Genomic DNA, 22,886 nt, shown 5'->3' on the forward strand with positions numbered 1-22,886 from the left:
AGCAGGAACTGGGAGACTAGTCAGGATTGAGGGAAAAATGAATGTACAGAGACGTCCTTGATGAAAACCTGCTCCAGAGCGCTCTGGACCTCAGACTGGGGCGAAGGTTCATCTTCTAACAGGACAACGACCCCAAGCACACAGCCAAGATAGCAAAGGAGTGGCTACAGGACAACTCTGTAAATGTCCTTGAGTGGCTCAACCAAAGCCCAGACTTGAACCCAATTGAACATCTCTGGAGAGATCTGAAAATGGCTGTGCACCAACACTCCCTGTCCAACCTGATGGAGCTTGAGAGGTCCTGCAAAGAAGAATGAGAGAAGCTGCCCAAAAATAGGTGTGCCAAGCTTGTAGCATTATACTCAAAAATACTTGAGGTTGTAATTGGTGCCAAAGGTGCTTCAACAAAGTATTGAGCAAAGGCTGTGAATACTTATGTACATGGCATTTTATTTATTTTTCACACATTTGCAAAGATTTCAAACAAACTTCTATCACATTGTCATTATGGGGTATTGTTTGTAGAATTTTTTTAGGAAAATAATGAATTTAATCCATTTTGGAATAAGGCTGCAACATAACAAAATGTGGAAAAAGTGAAGCACTGTGAATACTTTCCGGATGCACTGTAGTTCTAAAAAATTGATCAGTCCTGATGTACTGACGGCCTATGTCATTTCTTGAGGCCCAAAAACATCAGGACAATACAAATATCCCCCAAATGCCTCTCTTTTTGGAAAGTAGAGAGTTAAAGTTATTTAAAAAAGGCATAGCAAGTTTTTTGAAATTTGTAATTTTTTGGCACATTTTCTGGAAAATGAAGAAACAAAAAAAAAAAATTCACATCCTTTTATTTTTTTTATTACATATGGTCACCAGTGCAGTACAGTGTTATGAAATAACTGGTGTGACGGTGACCAGGGACACTGACTGGTGACAGTATATAAACAAAAACATATTTTTAATACTTTTTTTTTTTTTTAATAATTTTTTAATTAACTTTATGTTAGTTTTTTAAGATTTTTTTTTTTAAACATTGTGGTCAGAACAATTCAGTGTTACCATAGTAACACCTTTCTACTCTGGGTAAGTGATCAGGATTTATTTTTTATTTTTTTATACACATTATGATCACTTATACCAATGAATTTCATTGGTATAAGCAACCACTTTTACTGAATGAAACTAATTCATCCAGTGTCTTTTGTTGTGATTAGCTGTGATTTGGCCAAAGCTAATCACATGGTACAGATCGGCTGTGATTGGCCCTGTCTGTATCATGTGACCACAGTCACCAATCACAACTAGCAACACAATTGTATACAATGTATGGCATGAAAGGAAACCATCCATTGTTTACAACTGTCATGTGATCTGCTGTGATTGGTCACAGTGATCACATAACACTGGCAGCGGGATGGTATAGTGATCAGTCACTGGATGGGATGTCATATGACGTCCACTCAAAAGGAGGAAAGTCCCGCCCAGCTGTCAATCTGCTATAGGCCAGGCAGGAAGGTGTTAAATGGGCGCGGCTCCGCCCTCACATCCATATCCATCCACAGGGATCTGTGAAGTTCCACCAGCCTTTGTGGCAGGGGGACTCACAGATCGCTCCGGCAGAATGACAGTGACATCACTACACCCATAATGGAAGGTCTATTCCTCCGTACAGTCCTGAGGCTGGGGGTTAACCTGAGGGCGTTGCATGGTAATGATGAAACGCGTAGGGCAGAACTTTTGGTCCGACTGGAAAACATGCGGCAGTTCCTTAAAGTTTGTGTAGGGGTTTCTTTTTTATAATACATTGTGTAAGTGCATTTCTTAATATCTTTGTGGCATTGATAAATGGTATTGAATGCAAAAATTTAATAAAATACCCATTTATTAATGCCACAAATATATGTATATATATATATATATATATATATATATATATGGAATGCACTTACACAATGTAATTTATTTTTTTATTTTATTTTAACAATGCGGGTGCATTTATTAATTTTTTTTTGGCCAAAAGTGGACTGTGCCTTTAACCGCTTAAAATCAATTAAAAAAAATGGAAGAGCGCCTCGGCGGTATTGCGAGCGACAAGCGCAAATTAAAAAAGACACCGGCGACACAATGTTTAAAATGTTGGCAGCCATGCTTTAAAAGCTGTCAGGAAAGGTCTCCAACTTAACCCTTCGCTTGCCACAAAAAAAATTAAGTAAAAAAAAAAAAAGAAAGCAAAAAAAAAAAAACATTTGAAGAGGGAGATAAAACGCGGTTTGGGAGGCAGGGGGGCCGCAGTGATCTGCAAAGTTTGTTTTAAGATGACATTCAATTTTTAATAACTTTTTAACAAAGCCCGGGCTTGAAAGAACAGGGAGGGGGAGGGGAGCTGTGTGATGTGGAGCGAAATGACAGGTGTTCTGGCACATGTGTATAACAGATGCTCACAGCGTTTCACTAATAGCTTCTAAATAATACGCGCTTAGCATTTTTTCCTTTTGTGCTCCGCTCTGTCAATAGCCAATTTGCTTTTCACAAGCAGCAAAGTTGCCCTGTCAATCACCGGCGTGCCTCGGGCACTTTGCGCTGATTAGAAGCTCCTCGGAGAGCCAGAGACCCAAATTTGTTTTAAATAAAAAATTACTTTCCTTGCCACCCGCCATCTGAAGTTAAAGGAAAATACAGCAGGCGCCAGAAAGGGGGGAAAAAAAAACTTTAATGCTGGAAGGGAATGGTGGGGGGTGAACGCGGTGCAGCTTGGCAGCAGAGGGGTTAAAGCGTTAGCTCACTTGGTTGGTGGGTGCTTAAAGGGCGACTCCAGATGCTTACACTGGGGTAGTTGTGCTGAAGATTTGGAAACAAAATACCTGGCACTTGGAAGATTTGACACTCCTGTATGCTTCCCTTTAAATGCACCTGTTAGACAATTGAGTGTAAGATGAAAAAAATCAAAGTGGAAGGCATCATCCGTAAAAAAAAAAAAAAAAATTTACAAAATGCATAGGCGGAGTTTATCATCAGTAAAAAAAAATAAAATAAAAAAAAAATAAAAAAAGAGAAAAAGTGAAAAAAATAAAAAATAGAAAAAGCGAAAAAAATAAAAAATAGAAAAAGCAAAAAAAATAAAAAATAGAAAAAAAAGTGTAGGTTATCATCATCATCATCATCATCAGTATAGAAAAAAAAAGCATAAAAAGGAGGCCATTGTCAATAATGAAAAAAAAGGCATAAGCAGAGGACATTGTCAGTTAAATAAAAGAAAAATGCATAAGCATAAGTTATCATCAGTAGGAAAAAAAAAACATTAACAGATGTCATCCTCAGTAAAAAAAAAAAAAAAAAATTATGCATAAGCACAGGTCCTCATCAGTAGAAAAAAAACAAAAGCAAAATGCATAAGCAGAGGTCATCAGCAATAAAAAAAAAAAGGAAATGCATAAGCAGAGGTCATCATCAGTAGAAAAAAAACAAAAGGAAAATGCATAAGCAGAGGTCATCAGCAGTAAAAAACAAAAATGCATAAGCAAAGGTCATCGTCGGTTAAAAAAAAAAAAAAGAGGTCATCATCAGTAAAATTAAAAAAATGCAAAAGCAGAGGCCCTCATCAGTAGAAAAAATAACAAAACTAAAATGCATTAGCAGAGTTCATCGTCAGTAAAGAAAAAAAAAAAAAAAAGAGAAACATTAACAGAGGTCATCCTCAGTAAAAAAAAAAAAATGCATAGGCAAAGGTCATTGTCAGTAAAAAAAAAAAAAAAAAAATGTATAAGCAGAGGCCCTCATCAGTAGTAAGAACAAAACAAAAAAGCATAAGCAGAGGTCATCGTCGGTAAATAAAATATAAAAAAAAATAAAAATTGCATAAGCTGAAGTACTTGTCAGTAAAGGAAAAAAAAAAACATACATGGAAGTTATCACCAGTAAAAACAAAAAAATAACAAAACGAAAAATAGGCATAAGAGAAAGTCATCAAAAAGTTTAAAACAAGTAAATATGATTTACCTATACATCTATTTACTAATGCTATCAGCATGATTATTAAAAATAATCAATGTTTATTGGGATAGTAAAGTTCCACTTTAAGTTACATGCAAATCTCCATTTTTCCCCCCCAGAAGTTGACCTTGATCCTGCCCACCCCTATACCACTCCTATGACCACCTATAGCATTCATAAACCACTATGGAGGGTCAGAAGGTGTGGGGTGGAGCCAAGCTGGATTTGCTTCTAATTTGCTTATTTGCTGCATGTATATATATATATATGGATCTGCTGATTATTTTTACACATTGTTTTCATTCAAAGTAATCCCTGCTTATGTATTTGTCCATCACATGTTCAGTTTTAATTGTTCAAGTTTAGGATGACTTTTCTTTCAGGCACTCAACCCACTGTAAGCCTGATCTTGAATTTCCTCCAGTGTGTGCCTGCTCAGTAAAAGACAATTAAGCGGTGCGGCTTAATTAAATGATTTTTTAATCACCATCATTGACATCATTTTCTCACTGAACAATCTACTGCAGGGGTATTGAATTAAAATAATGGAGGCCCGGCCATTAAAATTTTTATCCAGCAGAGGTCCGAGTCTCATGTTTGTGCAATGACTCAGTTTCATCACATTACAGCCCCCCCCCATTAAATTACAGTTTCCCCTTTTACATTGCAGGACCCCCACTTTACATCACAGAATAATACAGCCCCCATTTACATTACAGTGTCCCTTTACATCATCGTACCCCACTTTACAATACAGAACCCCCTTTACATCAGAGCACCCCTTTTACAATAAATCCCCTCTTTAAAATACAGCCCCTTTACATTACAGTGCCTGCTTTACATCAAAGCCCCCCTTTACATCACAGCGCTTCCTTTACTTAAATGCTCTCTGTCCCCCTTCACATTACTGCACCCCCACCTTACAAGAGATACCTACACCCTTTATGTCAGCCCGCCTTCCTTGCACCTCAGTCCCCTTCACAGCCCCTCTTCCTTGCACCTCAGTCCCCTTTGCAGCCCCATCTAACTTGCATCTCAGTCTCCTTCACAGCCCCCCTTTCTTGCACCTCAGTCCCCTTTGCAGTGCCCCCCCTTACTTGCATCCCAGTCCCCTTCACAGACCCCCTTCCTTGCACCCCAGTTCATATCATAGCCCCCCTTCCTTGCACCTCACTCTCCTTTACAGCCCCCCCTTACTTACAGCTCAGTCCCCTTCACAGCCACCCTTTACTTGCATCTCAGTCTCCTTCACAGCCCCCCTCTTTGTATCCCAGTTCCCTTCACAGCCCACCTTCTAGCACCCCAGCGCCCTTTAAATCCCCCTTAACTTGCATCTCAGGCCCTCTCCCTACTTGCATCTCAGTCTCCTTCACAGCCCCCCTCCTTGTATCAAAGTCCCCTCCACAGCCCTCCTCCTTGTATCCCAGTCCCCTTCACAGCCCCCTCCTTGTATCCCAGTCCCCTTCACAGCCCCCCTCCTTGTATCCCAGTGCCCTCCACAGCCCCCCACCTTGTATCCCAGTCCCCTCCACAGCCCCCCACCTTGTATCCCAGTCCCCTCCACAGCCCCCCACCTTGTATCCCAGTCCCCTCCACAGCCCCATCCTTGTATCCCAGTCCCCTTCACAGCCCTCCTCCTTGTATCCCAGTCCCCTTCACAGCCCTCCTCCTTGTATCCCAGTCCCCTCCACAGCCCCATCCTTGTATCCCAGTCCCCTTCACAGCCCTTCTCCTTGTATCCCAGTCCCCTCCACAGCCCCCCACCTTGTATCCCAGTCCCCTCCACAGCCCCATCCTTGTATCCCAGTCCCCTTCACAGCCCTCCTCCTTGTATCCCAGTCCCCTTCACAGCCCTCCTCCTTGTATCCCAATCCCCTCCACAGCCCCATCCTTGTATCCCAGTCCCCTTCACAGCCCTTCTCCTTGTATCCCAGTCCCCTTCACAGCCCTCCTCCTTGTATCCCAGTCCCCTCCACAGCCCCCCTCCTTGTATCCCAGTCCCCTTCACAGCCCCCCTCCTTGTATCCCAGTCCCCTCCACAGCCCCCCTCCTTGTATCCCAGTCCCCTTCACAGCCCCCCTCCTTGTATCCCAGTCCCCTTCACAGCCCCCCTCCTAGCACCCCAGTCCTCTTTACATCCCAATACTTTCACCTCAGTCTCCTTCACAGACCCCCCCCCCTTCCTTGTATCCAAGCCCCCTTCACAGCACCACCATCCACCCTTTTTTTTATACTGGTCCCCTTTACAGCCATTCTTCCGTCCCTGTAATCCTCCTCCAATGTTTGCGATCCTACCTTACACAGAAGATAGAAGGCACAGGATGTCCAGACAGGGGGCGGGGCATGCTTTTCATATTATCAGGCAGGGGATTGGCTGCTAGGACTGCCACACATCCTAGCAATAAATCACTGGCTTGCTAACTTGAAAAGGATGTCTCGCCCTCTGTCCGGACATTCCGCACCTTCTGCATGCTACGGACGAATGCTGTGGCAGCTGGCGGGAGAAGAAAGCTGTCAGCCGGGAGAGGATATCCAGGCTGCTAAGTGGTGGAGCCGCGGTCGGGGTAGAATTGCCTTGCAGTTCTCTTTTTGGCCAGCAGTCCGCCATTTAGTGATGCATGATTTACTGTATTCCATTATTACTATATCACACCAGCGGGCAATCGTTACCCCATTTTGTGCAAAATATTAATTTAACCTTGGCGAGTCTTTACGGCAGGATATGTTGTTTTATCTCCTTTATCACCCCAAATGCAAACCTGCGCTGAGGTTTCCAATAAATAGACTAGATATAGCTAATAAACATCCCAGCGGGGGTGGGGGGTCGAGGCTTGGAATGGCCTCTACCATGGGATTGTGGCGAATCCTGCGGTTTCAAAATGACCGGTCCTAAAGAAATCTGTCCAGATCACATCAGTGAGGCTGTCTGTAAAACTTTTACTGTTCTGTAACTCCACATACAGCTATAAGGTATCTCCCATTATTTACCTGCTTCCTGCCCGCACCATTGTAAAATGACGTTCGGGCAGGAACCCTATTATTCTGGGAGAAGGTCACATGACGTCCTCCAGAGAACGCGCCCGCTGCCACTACCATGTGATCGCTGTGACCAATCACAGCAGATCACATGACAGTTGTAAACAATGAATGGGCTTCCTTTCATGCCATTCGTTGTGTACATTAGTGTTGTAGGCTGTGATTGGTCACAGTGATCACATGGTACAGACCGGGCCTATCACAGCCCATTTGTACCATGTGATTAGCTATGGCCAATCACAGCTATTCACAACAATACACAGTGTGCACACACTGTCTATCAGTCAAAATATTTGCTTGTAGCAGTGAAATTCATTGCTATAAGCAATCTTAGTATGTACCAAAAAAAAAAAAAAAAATCCTGATTAACTCTCCAGAGCGGTACAGTGTTACTATGGTGACACTGTATAGCTCTGGTCGCAGTGTGTATAAAAAATATATATATTTTAAAAAATTGTAAAAACATTATTAATTATTTTTTTGTTTTGTTTTTTTTTTACAAACTGTCACCAGTCACTGTCCCTTGTCACCGCCACACTGGTTAGGGAGATTCCCCCTCTCTATTTGTCTTGTTTACCATTATCATTGAAAGTGAAAGTAAAAAAATAAATTAATTCATTTTGGGTTGTCCCCAGAAAGGTAATAAAGGGGAAACCTTCCTATGAGGACACTAGTTCTGGTGACCGGGGTGGGGGGGGGGCAAGAAATTCGCCCAATTTGAAGGAAATTTTCTCACTTCCTGTTTGGCTTTGGGACAGGAAGTGAAGGAAAATGTCTGCAATGGGACACATGGTGAAAAAAAAATCTTGCAGGGGTTTAAACCCACCCACTCTACGCAAAATGGGGGAAAAAAAAAAGTTTTGGCAATAGTTATACTATAAAGGTTTTGTGTTTATTTTTTTCTTTAATGTTGCCCTCAAAGATGCGTGAAAAGCCCCTCCTCTGTTTTATATAATATATATATATATATATATAAATATTGTTTTTTTTTTGGCATTGGTACATGTCCATGGCAGTGCCCAGCTCCACATGACTTCCTTATGGCAGTAGTTTGCTTATTTGTCCTTAAAATGGCCAGAATTTAAGAACGAGATTAACCCCTTAATCTCTTTATGGACTTCATTGGGTTTTGCCATCAAACTTGTGTCCGAATTTCAAATGGGATTCACCGAAACTTCGACAAACTGAGGCTGGGCGGATTTGCCAGAAAAGTTATATAAAGTTATTATTATAATCTATGAAGCTCGTCACATCAGCGCCTGGAGTTTTTGAAAACTCCCGTTTGTGCTTTTTCGAAAAAATTTTACTCTATAGATGATGGCAACGCATGGAAAACACACTGGAAATGTACTGACAATTGCACTAAAAATGCAATGTGCATTTTAATTAGTGCATTTCTTTAAAAATTCACATGTCCATATTTCCCATAAAATTAGGCAAATGAAAATGAAATGTAAAAAACATGCATTTGCATAAAAACGTGGTAAAAAAATGCAGAATGCATTTAAACACACATGCGTTTTCAAATGCAACAGTGTTTACGGGCCCTAGGGTCATGAATAACATATATACAGTATATATATTTTTTCTTAACTACCTTTTAACGCAAAAAATGCACAACACGCTTTAAATAAAATGCATGATTGGTTTTTAACGCAATGGTGTAAACCACGCCTAAGAGTCATGAACAAGTTGTAATGGTAATACATTAAAAAATATATTTTTATATTTAAATAATTTTTTTTACTTTTTTTAAAAATCTTTTTATTTTACATTTCATCACGATGCATAATACGGTATGAGTAAAATGCATTGCATAACATTTTATAATGCAATGCAGTGAGGGGTCCCTAAGGGTTATGAACAAGTTGATATAGATATATATATATATATATATATATATATATATATATATATATATATATATCTATATATATATATATATATATATATATATATTTACATTTTATGTATCATTTTTAGTTATGACAAGAACATTGGTAATAGATATAAAGGATGGTAATACATTTTGTTTAAAATAAAAATAAAATGATAGATTTTTCTATTGAATTTTTTTTTTTGCAAATGTCATCTTAGCTATGGCAATAATGTTGGCAAGAATTATCAATAAAAATGTTATTAAAAGAAAAAAAAAAAAAGCATTTCTATGTAACAATAAAAGTATGTTATATTATATATATTCTTTAAAAAGTTTCCACACTTTTTTTATTTCTTTTTATTTTATTTATTATTGCTATTATTATTATACAGGATTTATATAATGCCAACAGTTTGCACAGCACTTAGCAAAATTAAGGCAGACGTTACAGTTACAAATACAATTTGGTACAAAAGGAATCAGAGGGCCCTGCTCGTTAGAGCTTACAATCTAAATATATATATATATATATATATATATATATATATATATATATATATATATATATATATGTATATAAAAATTGGCCACAAAAGAAAATGCTCTAACACTGTCTGATTTTTTTAATGGATGCATCATTTCTGGTGGGGAATTTTAAATGTATTCTGCAATGACAGGTCCTCTTTGAAGGATTTTTTAATAACATTTTTTATTTATATTTCTTGCATTTCTTAACATTATTGCCATACCTAAAATGACACATAAAAAAATCAATAAAAAAAAATATAATTCAATTTTTCTTTTAAATAAAATGTAATACCATTCTTTATATTTATTACTAATGTTCTTGTCATAACTAGAAATTATACTTAAAATGTAAATGTGTGTAATATATATATATATATATATATATATATATATATATATATATATATATATATATATATATATGTATATATTATAAAAATTGGCCACAGAAGAAAATGCTCTAACACTTTCTGATTTTTTTTTACTGGACATGTCGGTTCAGGTAGGTCCTTTCAAATTTACTCTGCAAGGAGACAGGTCCTCCTTGAAGAATTTTTTAATAACATTTTTTATTTATATTTCTTGCCAACATTATTGCCATTCCTAAAATGACACATAAAAATTAATTAAAAAAATATCATTTTATTTTTCTTTTAAATAAAATGTAATACCATTTTTTATATTTATTACCAATGTTCTTGTCATAACTAGAAATGATACTTAAAATGTAAATTTGTGTGTATGTATATATATATATATATATATATATATATATATATATTATAAAATTGAGCACAGAAGAAAATGCTCTAACAATTTCTGATTTGTTACTGGATGCGTCGGTTCGGGTAGGTCCTTTTATTTTTACTCTGCAATGACAGGTCCTCTTTGAAGGATCTGACGGAAAGCAGTTTGTGTGTGAGTTTTGTACATACATATCTGTCCATATGCGCTGTGGGTAGAAATGATGGCAAATGGGTACAATATTATATTGCCAGGGGGCTGGCATGCCAAATGTAAAGCTTGTGTAAATGGTTTGGCTCTGGGGCGCGGGGGACAAGTCAATATGGACGCCACGTTGTGTGTTTTTTTTTTATTTTTTATCCCAAAGATGGCTTTCCCGTTCCCCAGGTTGTTGCGGCGTATGAAGTGGGGGGGGGGGGGGGAGAGGCTGGAGGGACCCCCAGATGTCCGTGCCTACTGTGCGCCAAAGGCGCCTGACTGATGAAAAGGCTCGGCGCCCGAGCGAGATGGATTTAAATCATGGCCCCGGGCGATGGACTCTTATTAAATACATCCTGCACACTTTACTATGGAGATTTGCATACGTTTGGGCCTTTAAAGGAATCGTCCATCTGTTTCCCCCGCACAATAGCAAAAGTTTAACCCCTCGTCTGCCACATCGAAACCTGGAAACGCAGGCGAACGACGCGCTGGGGGCTCATCCTGTAGCCAGTGCTGGGTCCTGTATAGCCGGACCCTTTCTTAGATCTGATGTACTGCTCAATAGGGTGAAGAGAGACCCCATGTAAAGAGAACCTGTCTACGAGGCAATAAAGGAAGCGGCATCATAGCAGGTACCAGACTGGGCAATAGAGACTCTGCTCTCTACGGGGGGGGGGCCTTGAACCCAGGATGGGGGTGGGGTGTCAGCATTACCATTTAGACTTCGCGCACGCGGTAGCAATGCTGACTTCTCCTTTTCGCAAGAGAAAAAAATGCGACAAAAGCTGAACTTGGACATTCATTTCATTGGCCAGAATATTATTTTATTTTGTCCATTATAAATAATGAACGCTCAAGCGCTTGACGCATCGCAGGTTTACATGCATTTAGAAGCGTCAAATTTTTTTTTTTAAGCGGCAAAACACTTCTCTCCTGAACACGCTGGCTCGGTTTTCGCTGTATCTAAACGCCTATAAACGCCAATGTATGCATGGACATGGCTAACATGGAGGGGCAATTAGAGGCAGAAATAAAAAACATCAATTGCCATTTTTTTTAACAAAAAAAAGTGGCATTTTTTTAAACTAAATTCTTTATTTAGAGGTATGCCAAAAACAAGTACAACAAGTGTGACATAACATAGGATCAGAACATGCAATATAGACAGTGCAACAAAGAACCTAACGGGATGCCCGGCTTGGTCGGCTGGAGACAACCCCTGTGGACCCCAGTCATATAAAAAGTGGCATTTTTGACCCCCAGTGTGTATGAAGTCGAAATTTCATATTTGATGGCATAGGCAGATTTGACGTTGCCGTTCCTTTACTCTCAATGCAGATCTACCATACACTGTCTGCCTGGATACAATAGGCTTACTGCAGTCTCTAATGAGGTGGAATATCCATAATGCTGCTGGTAGACCAAGATCATGTGACCCTGGCCTATGCTTTATGTCATGTTTAGTAGTTTGGAAGCAGCAGATAATAATGTGATTGGATGATCCTGAGGTGCCTTCATTGGATTTGGGAGTTTCATTATTGAGTCCAGTTGATTAAACATTTAATATTAATTTTTTTATTCACTCAGACTTTATCATGATGAGAAAAAAAAACATCCTTGGCGCCAGAAATGGGACCGCTCCGCCCATAACTGATGTGCCAGTTTTTCTTTAAATTCTGAAAGTTGAGTAAGCGGGTTCTGATACCCTTCTGAGATATCTACAGATAAATTCTCAGGTTCCTGCCACAGCCATTGGGGGTTGGGGGCAACAGGGGCTTTCTTTAACTGTTAGTTTTTTTATTTTTTATTTTTTAATGTGTAGATATTGCATCACTATTGACTAAGATCATGTGACTTCATAAGCTCTTTCCACTGAGAGCTCAACCTGAAGAAATGACTCCAAAGGCATGTGTAAAAATCTAAGTTTGCTAACTGGCCTGAAAAAAAAAAAAAAAAAAAAAAAAAAATATATATATATATATATAAAAAATAAAATACATTTTTATTGCGTTTTTCACACACAAATAAAGACTATATATATATACTGTATATATATATATATATATATATATATATATATATATATACTCTCTGTAAAAAAAATTGGAAAGAATTTTTATATATATATATATATATATATGGAAGCATTGGGGAAGGGGGGAAAAAATTGAAAGGGGGGTGTGTGCTAGGCAATAGATATAAATTGTAACATATGGTCAACTAAATGAAGTGTGGACATTCCACAACATAATCATAATATAGTAACATAATAACAAAGAACTAGTTGCCTAACATCCCAGAAGGCTGGGAAACATGGGATAAATGGAGGGGGGAGCAGGTGGGACTTTAAATGAAGTGCATACAAGGGGTTGGGATGCAAAGGACTCATATAGGTATAAAGGTGGGTCCACAGTAAAATAACGATATAAACAGTTTAATGTGTGTCATCAATCATACAGATATACAATGTTGGCATAGGTACATACATGTGATGGTATACAATAATACAGTTAAAACAACAGGATTAGAAAATCACATATGGCTGGCAAGGCCTAAAATGGTTGAGGCATTGGCTGTAAAACGGGCATATGCGAAACCCTGAAATAGATACATAAGTAACCGTATAAGTATACAAAAGGGATTGCATCATAATGAGCTCAACGCGTTTCGTGGAGTAGATTCCACTTCTTCAGGAGCGGATGCATCCCATGTCACTGCAAAGAGTAAAAAATTCCCCTTTTAAAATAAAATTATTATAGATAACAGGGATGGATATGTAATCCCAGTCCAAGCCAACTCCACCCAATGTACTCACAGCCATGAAAATCATGTAAGTATAGAATGTTGTGGGCATCGGTCCGATGGGGAATAACGTCCAACCGGGAGCTGAGGAAGACCAATAAGCGGCCCGGCGGGAAACCATGAGAGGGCATTCCGGAAGAAGCAGGTGTGTCCCAATAAAAGGAATAATTGTGATGAAGATCAAGAGAGGTCTCCTGAAGGGATGCCATATGCAAATAATCTATGCAAAAATAATATAATTGTGGGTTATAATGGTGAGATAGCAGGATTAATATACCATATAGAAAACCGCATACCCAGACAAAGGATCTCCGTTATATAAGATGTAAGTAGGTGGTGATAATAGGGACAACACGTGTGCAAGAATTGAAAAATATTAACCAGTGTAATACAGGTGAAGGACAAAAGCACCAGTAGTTGGGGAGGGATGAAACCAGGAACCCCATAGTGTTGTATAGACCTAGAGTGGTAGAAAACACCAAGTGAAAGAAGGATGCCAAAAAGAAAAGTGAAAGAGATGCTGGAGGAATATCCTGAGATGGTGCCCACCTGTGGCCACGAATGGCTCCCAACGTCACGGAGCACCACTAAGAGGGGGTAGAGGACGCCGCACCACCTGTGGCTGAAGCCGAATAGGACTGCGGCGCCGAGGAGTCCCCTAGTTATAGTGCGCTGACGGAAAACACACCTGCCGTCGTAATGGCGCATTGACGTCACACGTACGGCAGGGGATCCGTGACGTCGATGCACAATGGGTATGACCCGCCCATATCCCCGCGTCAAAGGCGAGGGGAAGAGGGGAGGGCCCCCGGAGTGCATCGCAGCTCCCGGTAACTAGACGAAACCCGGCGGGTCCGTAGGTCCACGGAAACGGGGTATGTAAACCCCATATGTAAACCATTTGCCAAAGTAACAGATAAATAATGATATTATTATTGTCAACCATTCAAATTGGATGTGGAGCCACCTATAATGAATGCAATAGTCACACTAATTTGGTAGTCATATCACCAGCCCTGTACGCACTTCCATCCCTAGATCAATAATACAAATAGAAAAACGTTTTGGGACTTTAAGATGAGGCATAGCCACCTTCGGGCTAAATGCCTCCATCCCTGGATCATAAAGAAGCATTGGGGAAGGGGGGAAAAAATTGAAAGGGGGGTGTGCTAGGCAATAGATATAAATTGTAACATATGGTCAACTAAATGAAGTGTGGACATTCCACAACATAATCATTATTATGATTATGTTGTGGAATGTCCACACTTCATTTAGTTGACCATATGTTACAATTTATATCTATTGCCTAGCACACCCCCCTTTCAATTTTTTCCCCCCTTCCCCAATGCTTCTTTATGATCCAGGGATGGAGGCATTTAGCCCGAAGGTGGCTATGCCTCATCTTAAAGTCCCAAAACGTTTTTCTATTTGTATTATTGATCTAGGGATGGAAGTGCGTACAGGGCTGGTGATATGACTACCAAATTAGTGTGACTATTGCATTCATTATAGGTGGCTCCACATCCAATTTGAATGGTTGACAATAATAATATCATTATTTATCTGTTACTTTGGCAAATGGTTTACATATGGGGTTTACATACCCCGTTTCCGTGGACCTACGGACCCGCCGGGTTTCGTCTAGTTACCGGGAGCTGCGATGCACTCCGGGGGCCCTCCCCTCTTCCCCTCGCCTTTGACGCGGGGATATGGGCGGGTCATACCCATTGTGCATCGACGTCACGGATCCCCTGCCGTACGTGTGACGTCAATGCGCCATTACGACGGCAGGTGTGTTTTCCGTCAGCGCACTATAACTAGGGGACTCCTCGGCGCCGCAGTCCTGTTCGGCTTCAGCCACAGGTGGTGCGGCGTCCTCTACCCCCTCTTAGTGGTGCTCCGTGACGTTGGGAGCCATTCGTGGCCACAGGTGGGCACCATCTCAGGATATTCCTCCAGCATCTCTTTCACTTTTCTTTTTGGCATCCTTCTTTCACTTGGTGTTTTCTACCACTCTAGGTCTATACAACACTATGGGGTTCCTGGTTTCATCCCTCCCCAACTACTGGTGCTTTTGTCCTTCACCTGTATTACACTGGTTAATATTTTTCAATTCTTGCACACGTGTTGTCCCTATTATCACCACCTACTTACATCTTATATAACGGAGATCCTTTGTCTGGGTATGCGGTTTTCTATATGGTATATTAATCCTGCTATCTCACCATTATAACCCACAATTATATTATTTTTGCATAGATTATTTGCATATGGCATCCCTTCAGGAGACCTCTCTTGATCTTCATCACAATTATTCCTTTTATTGGGACACACCTGCTTCTTCCGGAATGCCCTCTCATGGTTTCCCGCCGGGCCGCTTATTGGTCTTCCTCAGCTCCCGGTTGGACGTTATTCCCCATCGGACCGATGCCCACAACATTCTATACTTACATGATTTTCATGGCTGTGAGTACATTGGGTGGAGTTGGCTTGGACTGGGATTACATATCCATCCCTGTTATCTATAATAATTTTATTTTAAAAGGGGAATTTTTTACTCTTTGCAGTGACATGGGATGCATCCGCTCCTGAAGAAGTGGAATCTACTCCACGAAACGCGTTGAGCTCATTATGATGCAATCCCTTTTGTATACTTATACGGTTACTTATGTATCTATTTCAGGGTTTCGCATATGCCCGTTTTACAGCCAATGCCTCAACCATTTTAGGCCTTGCCAGCCATATGTGATTTTCTAATCCTGTTGTTTTAACTGTATTATTGTATACCATCACATGTATGTACCTATGCCAACATTGTATATCTGTATGATTGATGACACACATTAAACTGTTTATATCGTTATTTTACTGTGGACCCACCTTTATACCTATATGAGTCCTTTGCATCCCAACCCCTTGTATGCACTTCATTTAAAGTCCCACCTGCTCCCCCCTCCATTTATCCCATGTTTCCCAGCCTTCTGGGATGTTAGGCAACTAGTTCTTTGTTATTATGTTACTATATTATGATTATGTTGTGGAATGTCCACACTTCATTTAGTTGACCATATGTTACAATTTATATCTATTGCCTAGCACACCCCCCTTTCAATTTTTTCCCCCCTTCCCCAATGCTTCTTTATGATCCAGGGATGGAGGCATTTAGCCCGAAGGTGGCTATGCCTCATCTTAAAGTCCCAAAACGTTTTTCTATCTATATATATATATATATATATATAAAAAATATTATTATTATATATATATATATATATAAAACAAATAAAAAAACAGTATTTATATATATAAATAAAATATTTTTTTATTGCGTTTTTAACACACAAATAGATATATAAATATATACTCTCTAAAAAAAATTGAAAAAAAAATTATATATAAATATATATATATATATATATATATATATATATATAAAAATAAAATACATTTTTTATTGCGTTTTTCACACACAAATAAAGACAATATTGCTCACGTGCATAGTTTGTCAAATCCGGTTTAAAAACATTGTTCAGCAAGTGACCTAGCAATACATGTGATATATACAACAGATTAACTAGCAAACTCGTTCCATCTAGTAAACTTCTTATATTTGTAGGTTGTTTACTCATCTTATAATAGTCACACATCAGAATTATGGCCAATAAGATTTAGGAGGTCATTTATTATAACTGTCAAACCATTTGAGCCATAGAGACCATGCTTTGCTTTCACGTAAATGGGTCCTCCTATTTTTTGTCAGTAGGAGTTCATATGTGTAATATGTTTGGGTCGTGTTGATGGCATCTATTATTTTTGGGGGTGTTTGAATTTTCCATAATCTCGTTATGGAAAGCGTGTCACTACTTTTCTCCCGTCTGGTGGTATGCGGTCAATATTTAGATTCAGATTTGCCAATTTCAGGTAATTTTTTACTTTTTTTTTAATGGTAAAATTATAATTATTTAAATATTTTTAATAGTAGTATCAATTTATTTAACCGTAAGTTTTAAAAAATATATATTTTTAGAAAAAAAAAACCTCCTCTTAGACCTTTACCCCCTAGGGACAATTACCTGGTAGCTCCCCCCATTTTTTTTTAATAGCAACATTATTGTTTATTATCATTATAATTGTTATTAATAATAATATTACCAACAAAAAAATGAAATATATATATATATATACAGTATCTCACAAAAGTGAGTACACCCCTCACATTTTTGTAAATATTTTATTCTATCTTTTCATGTGACAACACTGAAGAAATTACACTTTGCTACAATGTAAAGTAGTGAGTGTACAGCTTGTATAACAGTGTAAATTTACTGCCCCCTTAAAATAACTCAATGCAGCCATTAATGTCTAAACCACTGGCAACAAAAGTGAGAACACCCCTAAGTAAAAATGTCCAAATTGGGCCCAAAGTGTCAATATTTTGTGTGACCACCATTATTTTCCAGCACTGCCTTAACCCTCTTGGGCATGGAGTTCACCAGAGCTTTACAGGTTGCCACTGGAGTCCTCTTCCACTCCTCCATGATGACATCACAGAGCTGGTGGATGTTAGAGACCTTGCGCTCCTCCACCTTCCATTTAAGGATGCCCCACAGATGCTCAATAGGGTTTAGGTCTGGAGACATCCTTGGCCAGTCCATTCCCTTTACCCTCAGCTTCTTTAGCAAGGCAGTGGTCGTCTTGGAGGTGTGTCTGGGGTCGTTATCATGTTGGAATACTGCCCTGTGGCCCAGTTTCTGAAGGGAGGGGATCATGCTCTGCTTCAGTATATCACAGTACATGTTGGCATTCATGGTTCCCTCAATGAACTGTAGCTCCCCAATGCCGGCAGCACTCATGCAGCCCCAGACCATGACACTCCCACCACCATGCTTGACTGTAGGCAAGACAAACTTGTCTTTGTACTCTTCACCTCCTCACACACGCTTGACTCCATCTCAGGGGAGTAATTATAGGGATCACAAGGGTCGCCATGGTGACCCGGCCCCGTGCTACAGGGGGCCCGTGTAGCTCCCCTGTCACATTTGTCTACACCTGTGCCTGAGCCGCAGTCGGGGAAGCGGTCCTAGGTACAGATGACTACTTGTGAACATCGTGGATACAGCTAGCACCAGGCTGGATAGGAGGGCTGGCGGGGTGGAATATAGGAGAACCAATCTCCTCCATTATCCTCCTTGCTTCTGCAGGGCTTTCAGTGTGATCGATACTCCTATATGCCGCCCCACCAGCCCTCCTATCCAGCCTGGTGCTGGCTGTATCCACAACGTTCACAAGTAGTCATTCGTACCTAGGACCACCTCCCAGCTCTGCCCCCCGACTCCAGCTTCAACTTCAACTTCTTGTTTTAAGGCTGTTCCTGCTGCTGGGCATGGTAGGAAAAATGATCTCTGCCCCGAGGCCGCTCCCGTCTAGTAAGATACAAACCCATATCTGCCGCAGCAGAATATAATGGAATCCACTGCCCAGTGAGTATAGCATTCCAGGTGTCTTACTGTCTGTCACTCTGCTCCCCCCGTCCCTTACCACCCTTCTCCTGTTATGCTGTCCCTCCATACAGCCCCCTCCTGGCACACTTTACCCCTCCCCATACTGCCCTCCACTGCCCCCCTCCCATAATACTGTCCCCCATACTGCCCCCTCCTGGCACACTGTCCCCCCCGCCCCCTCCCATCACACTGTCTTCTTCCCGTCACACTGCCCCCAATACTGCCCTCCACTAGCCCCTCCCATCACGCTGTCCCCCCATATTGCCCCCTCCTGGCACACTGTCCCCCCATACTGCTCTCCACTGCACCCCTCCCATCATACCATCCCCCTCCTGGCACACTGTCCTCCCCATACTGCCCTCCACTGCCCCCCTCCCTTCACACTGTCTCCCTCCCGTCACACTGCCCCCTATACTGACCTCCACTGCACCCCTCTCATCATGCTGTCCCCCTCCCATCATGCTGCCCCCCCAAAACTGCCTTCCACTGCCCCCTCCCATGACAGTGTCCCCCTTCTTATCATGTTGCCCCCCATACTGTCCCCTCCTGTCACATTGCCCCCATACTGCCCCCCTCCCATCATGCTGCCCCCCCCATACTGACCCCCACTGCCCTCCTCCCATCATGCTGTCCCCCCATACTTCCCCCTCCTTTACACTGCCCCCCATACTGCCCCCCTCCCACCATGCTGTCCCCCCATCCTGTCACACTGCCTCCCCATACTACCCTCCACTGCCCCCACCCAATCATGCTATGCCCCCATACATCCCCCTCCTGTCACACTGCCCTCTCATATTGCCCTCCACTGCCCCCCTCCCATCACACTGCCCCCCCTCCCATTACAGTACCTCCCTCCTGTCACTCTGCCCCCATCCCATCCACTGCCCCCCTCTCATCACATTGCCCCCTCCCATCACACTGCCCCCCTCTTGTCACACAGTCCCACCCTCCAGCCACTCTGGCCCCTTCCGTCACACTAACTCCTATTACACTGCACCCCCAAGCTGTCCTCCACTGTCTCCCATCCTGTCACATATATTATAATATATGTTATTATATATTATAATTATTATTATTATTAATATTATATTATTATATTATTATAGAATTTATATAGCACCGAGAGTTTACGCAGCGCTTTTCAACATGAGGGTATACAGTACAAATACAATACACTTTAATACAGTAGGAATCGGAGGGCCCCTAGCCCTTAGAGCTTACAGTTTAAGAGGATCCCTGTGTTCATTGCTGACAGAATAGCAGTTTGCAGTGTTTACATCGGCAGACCGCCGTTCTGTCTCCACGGGGAGTGATCGCTGGTGCCTGGCGGCAATCGCGGCCGCTCATCCCGCAGATCAGCATCCCCCCTGGCGAATGGGCGTGTGCGCGCTCCCACGAGCGCTCCTGTGAAGCGACATATGGGTACAACCTGCCAACCTGCCGCAGTATATGTATAGCGGCTAGTCGGCAAGCAGTTAAATAAAACTTCAGCTAAACCTTACTTGGGATAAACCTACCCTTGGATCTCTCGCCCCCCCCCCCAGGGTCAATTACCTGGTACCCCCATGACCTTTACCCTTCGCCTGCTTCACCCCCATAAACACACCCCAATTATGTAAATCATGTGACCTGTCATTTTTTAATATGTGTAATGGTCTGTGCAATCTCAGATTAACACCAATATTCATAATGAAAACAGATGCCGCCCTCCATCTGGCCGGCAGGAATTAATATCCTAAATTCATCTTTCAGGCCCCCTAATCACGGGAGTTGTCTGCGGAATCTGCGCAGAATTGCGGGATTAAGCGGCATGAGTGAGAGGGGGAGGCGGCTATGAAATCTGATGGGATCTGATATTAAAGCTCAGCAAAATGAAAATTGCAAAGATTTACCTAGGGGTCATTATACCAGGAAAATTAATCACAGTTGTCCCCTCCCCCCACACTACTGAACAGACCCCCCCCTCCTGTTTATGACTGAGAGTCACTTCATTTAAATGCCATACAAGAGATTACAAATAGCCTGATCGCGATATTGTGGAGATTATCCATCACTGGGGGGGGGGGCACACTTTTTTTAAAGTGGGGCCGGGTGACACCCTTGATTAAAGGGTCACCCCACCAGAAACTGGCTGGACATTAAAATTCTCTTATGTGTTCCAAGAACAATCAACCCCCAAGGGAGGGGGGGGGGGAGAAGAAATTGGGGATTTTTTAGGTGCCAATAATCAAAACGTAATTTTAAAATATATTTTAAAATTCTCTTATGTGTTCCCTTTTGGTCTGTTAAATTTACCATAGAAAGTGTTTTCTTATATCTGTCAGATACATTTAGAAAAATCCTGTTGATCCTGCCAAAAAATCTGATAACTTCCTATGCTCTCTGCTGAATAATATTAGTTGGAATTAGGGCTGTCATTAGAAATCATGGGGGCCCCATACAGCCCACCCCCCCCCCAAAAAAAATATCAAAATAATATTTTTAAAATACACAAAAATCATTATTGCGGACACAAACTTAACATAACTTACAAAATTCCTGCTAACCCTAAAAGATAAAACTGCATTGAGTGAATAAATACAGTTCTGTGTGTAAGTGAGGCCTTGAGGCTCATTCATAGGTGCTGCGTCCTGTACACTATTCCGCATGTTTTTATTTTATGTTTTTTTAATGTGACTGTTGCTGTGTGCAGGCAGCCTATGTTACAGGATGGGGATGTAGCAGCTGTATGCACACAGCCGCAGGTCCGTGTTTGACAGGTGTGTGGGTGCAGGTGTACGGCCCCCAAACACAGACAGTGTACATTCGTACAGCAGCTGCATTCTCCTAGAATAACAAGCAGCTCCAGCCACACAAATGAACTGCTCAAACACACTGTATAGGTAAAAAAAAAAAAAAACATGTAAATGAGCCCTTAATTAAAAAAAAAAAATTGACAGTTTTAAATTACGTTTTACAATTTATCTTTTTACATTTTTTAAAATAATTTTTTACATTTGAAATAATTTTTTTGTTTTTAATTTTTTTTACATTCAATTATTGTTTTTTTTACAAATTTTTAAATTATTTTTTCAATTTGTTATTTTTATACATTTGTTTAATTATTACTTAGGATTTATTTTTTAATGATTTTTTACAGTTTTTATTAAGATTATTATTATTATTATTTTACATTTAATTATTTTTTTTTACAATTTTTCCAATGATTTTTTACATTTTGTTATTTTTATATATTTTTTAAAATTATTATTTTTTAAATTATTTTTAACATTTAATTATTTTTTTTACAAATGTTTAATTTTTATTGTTTAAAATTTGCTATTTTTATACAATTGTTTAATTATTATTTATGATTTTTTTGTTTTAATGATTTTTTACAGTTTTTATTATTATTATTATAATGTTTTACATTTAATTATTGTTTTACATATTTTTAATGATTTTTACATTTTGTTATTTTTATATATTTTTAAAATTATTATTTTTTTAATGATTTTTTTACATTTTTTTCATTTAATTATTTTTTTACAAATTTTTTTATTATTGTTTACAATTTGTTTTCTTTTTTATACATTTGTTTATTTAATATTTATGATTTACTTTTTATGTTTTTTTAGAGTTTTTTATTATTATTATATTTTTTTACATTTAATTATTTTAATACAATTTTTTTAATGATTTTTTACATTTCGTTATTTTTATATAGTTTTTAAATTATAATTGTTTTTTAAATTATTTTTTACATTTTTTTTTACATGTAATTATTTTATTTTTTTTACAATTTTTTAAAAACGGTTTGGGGGGGGGGGGTGCTTGGATGAAATATTAGGGGGCTAAACAGAGCCCTGACATCTCTCCTTTGAGACAGAGAAAGGATTTGAGGACACAGATTCTTCAATTCCTTTCTCTGTAGCCTTAGCTGCTCTGAAGATGAATGAATAGGAGACAGAGGCTCCCGTTCATTCATAAGCTAAAGAAGAGTTTACACTGCTTCAATTATGAATGGACACAGGAGTGATCAGTACTGAGCGCTAGTGATGGACGAACATCGGCCGGGGCGGTTCGCGAACGTTAGCCACAAACTTTCTCAAATGTCCGCGAACCGCAAGTTCGCGGCGGGCCCATTGACTTTAATGGGAGGCGAACTTAAACAACCTTTAGGTCATATTTGCAGCCACAAAAGACTTACTAGCTGTGCACAA

Source organism: Pelophylax lessonae (genome assembly GCF_965119305.1).
Source record: "Pelophylax lessonae genome assembly, chromosome: 11".
NCBI lineage: Eukaryota > Metazoa > Chordata > Amphibia > Anura > Ranidae > Pelophylax > Pelophylax lessonae.